We start from the raw sequence: 5886 nt of genomic DNA, 5'->3' as shown, positions 1-5886 counted from the left end.
GTATTTAAAAAGGTTCCTACCCTGTTCATTGTAGTGCACTATTTTGAGAGTACTTTTGCACTCCATCGTCCTTTCTACTGTTAATCTCCACCCTCTCCCCCCCTTTCTTTTTGTTGTTGTCACAGTTTAAATTTGATTTTATTGTGTTCTTCTTGGAGCTTTTACTTGTGGCTTTGTTTTTTTTTTTTTTTTTCTGATTTTTGTATCTGATTGGAGAACCACCTTTAGTAATTCCTGGAGTGGTGGTTTTCTGATGATAAATTCCCTCATCTTTTCTGTATCTGTGAATGTTTTTATTTCTCCTTCATATTAGAAGGATAGCTTTGATGGGTATAGTATTCATGGCTGAAAGTTCCTCTCTTTCAGGACTTTAAATATTGGGGTCCACTCTTTTCTAGCTTGTAGAGTTTCTGCTGAGAAATCTGATGATAATCTAATGGGATTTCCTTTATATGTTGTATTCTTCTTTTCCCTGGCTGCCTTGAGAATTTTTTCTTTGCTGTTGGTTTCTGCGAATTTCATTATGATGTGCCTTGGAGTAGGTTTGTTGGGGTTAAGAAAACTCGGAGTCCTGTTTGCTTCATGAATTTGAGGCTTTAGTTCTTTCCACAGGCTTGGGAAGTTCTCATCTATTATTTTTTTGAGTATGTTCTCCATTCCATTTTCTCTCTCTTCTCCTTCTGATATACCTATTATTCTTATGTTATTCTTTCTGATGAAGTCAGATAATTCTTGTAGGGCTATCTCATTTTTTTTAATTTTTGAGTCTCTTTCTTCTTCTCTCTGTTGTGCCTCAAGTTGCTTGTCTTCTATTTCACTAATCCTCTCTTCCATCTGGCCTGTTCTGTTACCTAAGCTTGTTACCTCCTTTTTCAGCTCATGTCTTGAGTTTTTCATCTGTTTGATTTGTTTGTATAGTTTCAATTTCCTTGGAAATATATTTTTTGTGTTCATTGAGTTGTGTTCTGAGCTCCCTAAATTGCCTTTCTGTGTTTTCTTGTATATCTCTGAGTATTTTTAGGATTTTTATCTTGAATTCTCTGTCATTTAGCTCCAAGGTTTCCAATATATTAAATTTTTTCTCCATAGATTTTTCCTCATCTATCTGTGATACCTCTCTTTCTTTTGTATCCATGATATTCGATTTCCTCTTCCTTAATGGAATTTGAGGGTGGTTTTGTTGATAGTATTAATGAGATTTAATAAAGAATAAAAAGTTAAAAAAATAAAAAATCGAAAAGAGTTGTGTTTTTTAAAAAAAATTAATAATGAAATAAAGAAAAATAAAATAAAATAAAATTTTTTTTTAAAAAAGGAATTTATTCCCCCCCTCCTTTTTTCCTCTCTTCTCCTCTCCCCCTTTCTCGAGAAAATCTTGTGGTGAACTGTGTATTATATTGTATTAAATAGAACAAACAATGACTGTAATGGAGGGTCTGAAATGGGGAAAAGTAATAAAGGGGCAAAAAAATAAAAAAATTTAAAAGAAAGGGGGGTATGGACCCACAAAAAGCAAATAAGGAAAAAATTTGGATCAAGAATAAAATGATTTGCGTTTAGGTGTTGGTTGACTAAGAGTTAAGATGAGAGGAATAAGAGGGAAACAGGAAAATGGGGGGACAAATTAAAAATTACTATTGTATTTAGTGGAACAAGAGCTTGATAAACTGGAGAGCCAGGGATGGGAGCACTGCTAGTGAGTTAAAAAGATGAAGTAACCCCCCCCCCCAAAATGCCACAAACATAATTTTGTGTCCCAGATAAGATAATTTGTTCGCTATTGAGGTTTGAATGAGGGAGACATAAAGGAGAAAGGAAGAAACTAATAAAGAGGGAGAAAAGAAAGAGAGAGAGAGAGAATAAAAAGAGAGAACCACTAAAAGAAGAAAAAAGAAAAAAGATGAGAGAGAGAGAGAGAGAGAGTTAATGGTTTTGGAGTGCAACCCTCATAGAGAGAAAGGAAAAGGAAAGAAAAGATAATGGGAGATGTAACACTTATGGGTAGTGTAGTTCAAGGAGAGGAGAGAGTAAGACCAATAGAATGTTAAACGACCAAATTGGAGGAGGGAAAAAAAAAATCAAGGATGAAGATAAGAGAAACAAACGAACAAATATAATAAAATGGGATAGGTTATAAAGTCTGCGTATTATTCTTGATTTTGAGAGGTTATCTTCTTGCTTTTTCTTTTCTCTCACTCTTCCTGGTCAGTGACTCTGTACCCCAGGTTCTTCCCCTTTGGCATGCTCAGGTAGAGGTTTGCAGTTGATAAGTCTCTATGGCGATGTCTTGTATTGTGCTTTAGTCTCGTTGGCAGTCGAGGCTCATTAGCATTTATAGGCTCTGCCAGTGAGAGAGTCCGTGTTCCTGGAGCCTCTCTCCTAGTCTTTCCTTCCTCAATTAGTATTCTGATAATGCAACTATGGGGTTGATGCTGCCTCTGCCTGGATAGTAAGAGGCTCAAAGAGCTGGCCACTCCCCACTCTATTCCCACTCAGCACAGGGCTCTGGGTAAGGCTCAGTCAGTCAGAGCTGCTAGAATAATCAGCCGGGGCTTCCGCCCACTCAAAGACCTCTGGCTCTGCCACTCTGTCCGGTAACACGGGCGGGCACCCATTCCTGGGGCACTTGGAGGAAACTCTCGTTCACTATCTGCGCGCGCAGACCAGATGGCAGGCTGAAAGTCTCGCCCTCTGAGTGAAGCCCCCCGCCCGCACTGAAAAGTTCCAGCGTTGGAATTGGCTCTCGCTCCGTCCCGTCCCCATGTGCGGCTTTTTCAAGACGCTGGGGTGGTCTGACATTCTGCTTCTAGCTTACACAAAAGCCCCTGGCTCTTCCCCTCTGTGGGATAACACGGGCTCCCACTCCTGAGGTGCTGGGAGGAGTCTCTTGCCCACTCTCCGTGCGCACTGACCAGGATATCAGTCTAGCCACCTCACCCTCTGAGTGAAACCCCCTCCCGCATGGAAAAGTTCCAGCGTTGGAATTAGTTCCTGCTCCCTCCCCATGTGCGGCTCCCCCAGGGTGCTGGGGCAGTCTGGAGATTCCACTTTCAACCCACACAAATGCCTCTGCCTCTGCCTCTCTGTGGGACAACACGGGCACACACTCCTAGGGCTTTGGAAGGGATCTCTCACCCACTATCTGTGCGCGCCAACCAGGAGATCGGGTAAAATGGCTACCTCACTTGTCTTCTTTGTCTGGGTTTGGCGCGAGTGTTAGCTGTATTGCCAGGTTGCCACAGGAACAGTTTTTCCTCGGCTTGGATCCATGCCACAGCCTGGTTCGGCCGTTTGTGCCACGGCCTGGATCTATTCACCCCCCTTTACCCACCTCAGTTTCTATATTCTCAGTTCCCACTGAAACCCGCCCTGTTTAGGTTAGTGAGGAAGGCGGAGCATTTATTACTCCCTATTTCCTTTGGGGTTTGGTTATATATTTAGCCAATTTTTCACTCGATCATAACTTTGGGTGTATTGTGAAACATCTGGAGGCTCCAAGGATAGGTTTTTCTGTTTCTGGTTGAAGATCTTGTTGAGTTTTGGGGGAGATTTATAGGTATTGTTTCCTACCCCGCCATTACTCTGACCAAAACCTATTTTCAGTTTTCTGAGGAGCCACCATACTTTCTTCCATAATGGTTGTACTACTTTACATTCCCACCAACAGTGGATGAGGGTTCCTTTTTCTCCACAGCTTCTCTAACATTTGCTATTACCTGTCTTGTAAATGATAGCTAATTTAACAGGGGTGAGGTGGTATCTCATTGCAGTTTTGATTTGCATTTTTCTAATAACTAAAGAAGATGAGCATCTTTTCATATATCTGTTGGCCATTTGTACTTCTTCCTCGGAGAAGTGTCTGTTCATGTCCTCTTCCCATTTTTTTATTGGATTGTTTGTTTGTTTGTTGTTGAGTTTTATGAGTTCTTTGTATATTTTGGATATTAGGCCCTTATCTGAGCTGTTGTTTGAAAATATCATGTCCCATTTAGTTGGCTGTCTGTTTATTTTGTTATCAGTTTCTCTTGCTGAGCAAAAACTTCTTAATCTGATGTAGTCCCATTCATTAATTTTTGCCTTCACTTCTCTTGCCATTGGAGTCAAATTCATAAAATGCTCTTTAAAACCCAGGTCCATGAGTTTAGTACCTATGTCTTCTTCTATGTACTTTATTGTTTCAGGTCTTATGTTTAGATCTTTGATCCATTTTGAGTTAATTTTAGTACAGGGGGACAGACTGTAGTCCAGTTTCATTCTTTTGCATGTGGCTTTCCAGTTTTCCCAGCACCATTTATTGAAGAAGCTTTCTTTTCCCCATTGTGTGTTGTTGGCCCCTTTATCAAAAATAATTTGACTATGTATATGTGGTTTTATTTCTGCGTTTTGTATTCTGTTCCATTGGTCTGAGTGTCTATTTTTCTGCCAATACCATGCTGTTTTGATTGTCGTGGCCCTATAATAGAGTTTGAAATCAGGTATTGTAATGCCCCCAGCTTCATTCTTTTTGTTTAGGATTGCTTTGCTTTTTCGGGGTTTTTATAATTCCATATAAATCTGATGATTTTTTTGCTCCATTTCTTTAAAAAATGTCATTGGAATTTTGATGGGAATTGCATTAAATTTGTATATTGCTTTTGGTAATATAGCCATCTTGATTATATTTACTCTTCCTAACCAAGAACAAGGAATATTCTTCCATCTCATTATATCTTTTTTGATTTCCCTTAACAATGGTTTATAGTTTTCATTATATAAGTCCTTTACATTCTTTGTTATGTTTCTTCCTAGGCATTTTTTTTTTTTTTTTTTTTTTTTTTTGCAATCGTGAAGGGGATTATTCTTTTGAGTTCATTCTCAAATGTTTCATTGTTGGCATATAGATAGGCTATTGACTTCTGTATGTTAATTTTGTATCCTGCGACCTTACTGTATTGGCTTATTGTTTCTAGCAGTCTTTTTGTGGATTCTTTGGGGTTTTTGATGTATAGGATCATATCATCTGCAAAAAGTGATACCTTTACTTCTTCTTTTTGATATGGATACCTTTTATTTCTATGTCTTGTCTTATTGCTGTGGCTAGAACCTCTAGTACCACATTAAATAAGAGTGGAGGGAGTGGACAACCCTGTCTTGTTCCTGATTTAAGGGGGAAAGCATTCAGTTATGTGCCATTTAATATGTTGTTAGCTGACGGTTTATTATATATGGCCTTTATCGTGTTGAGATATTTTCCTTCTATACCCATTTTGTTGAGAGTCTTAAACATAAAATTGTGTTGTGTTTTATCGAAAGCGTTTTGTGCATCTATTGATAAGATCATGTGGTTTTTGTTCTTTGTTTTGTTGATATGGTGTATTATGTTATCCGTTTTACATATGTTGAACCATGCTTGAGATTCTGGGATAAATTCCACTAGATCATGATGTATTATTTTTTTTAATATGTTGTTGTATTCGATTTGCTAGTATTTTGTTTAGTATTTTAGCATCTGTATTCATTAAAGATATTGGTCTGTAATTTTAGTTTTTTGTGCCATCCTTGCCTGGTTTTGGTATGAGGGTTATGTTAGCCTCATAAAGTGTGTTTGGTAGTATTGCTTCTTCTTCAATTTTTTGGAAAACTTTCAGTAGAATAGGAACCAAGTCTCCTTTGAATGTTTGATAAAATTCGCTGGTATAGCTGTCTGGGCCTTCTGCTCTGATTTTTATTATCTCCTTTCTTTGGCAGGTTTTGTGTTGTCTTTGTTCTTCTTTTTCTAGTTCCTTAAGGTGTGAAGTTAAGTGATTCACTTGGGCTCTCTCTTGTTTGTTCATATATGCCTGAAGTGATATGAACTTCCCTCTTATCACTGCTTTTGCTGCATCCCATAGATTCTGATATGTCGTA

The sequence above is a fragment of the Saccopteryx leptura genome, chromosome 5 (genome assembly GCF_036850995.1).
Source record: "Saccopteryx leptura isolate mSacLep1 chromosome 5, mSacLep1_pri_phased_curated, whole genome shotgun sequence".
Taxonomy (NCBI): Eukaryota; Metazoa; Chordata; class Mammalia; order Chiroptera; family Emballonuridae; genus Saccopteryx; species Saccopteryx leptura.
This window is presented reverse-complemented; position numbering follows the sequence as displayed.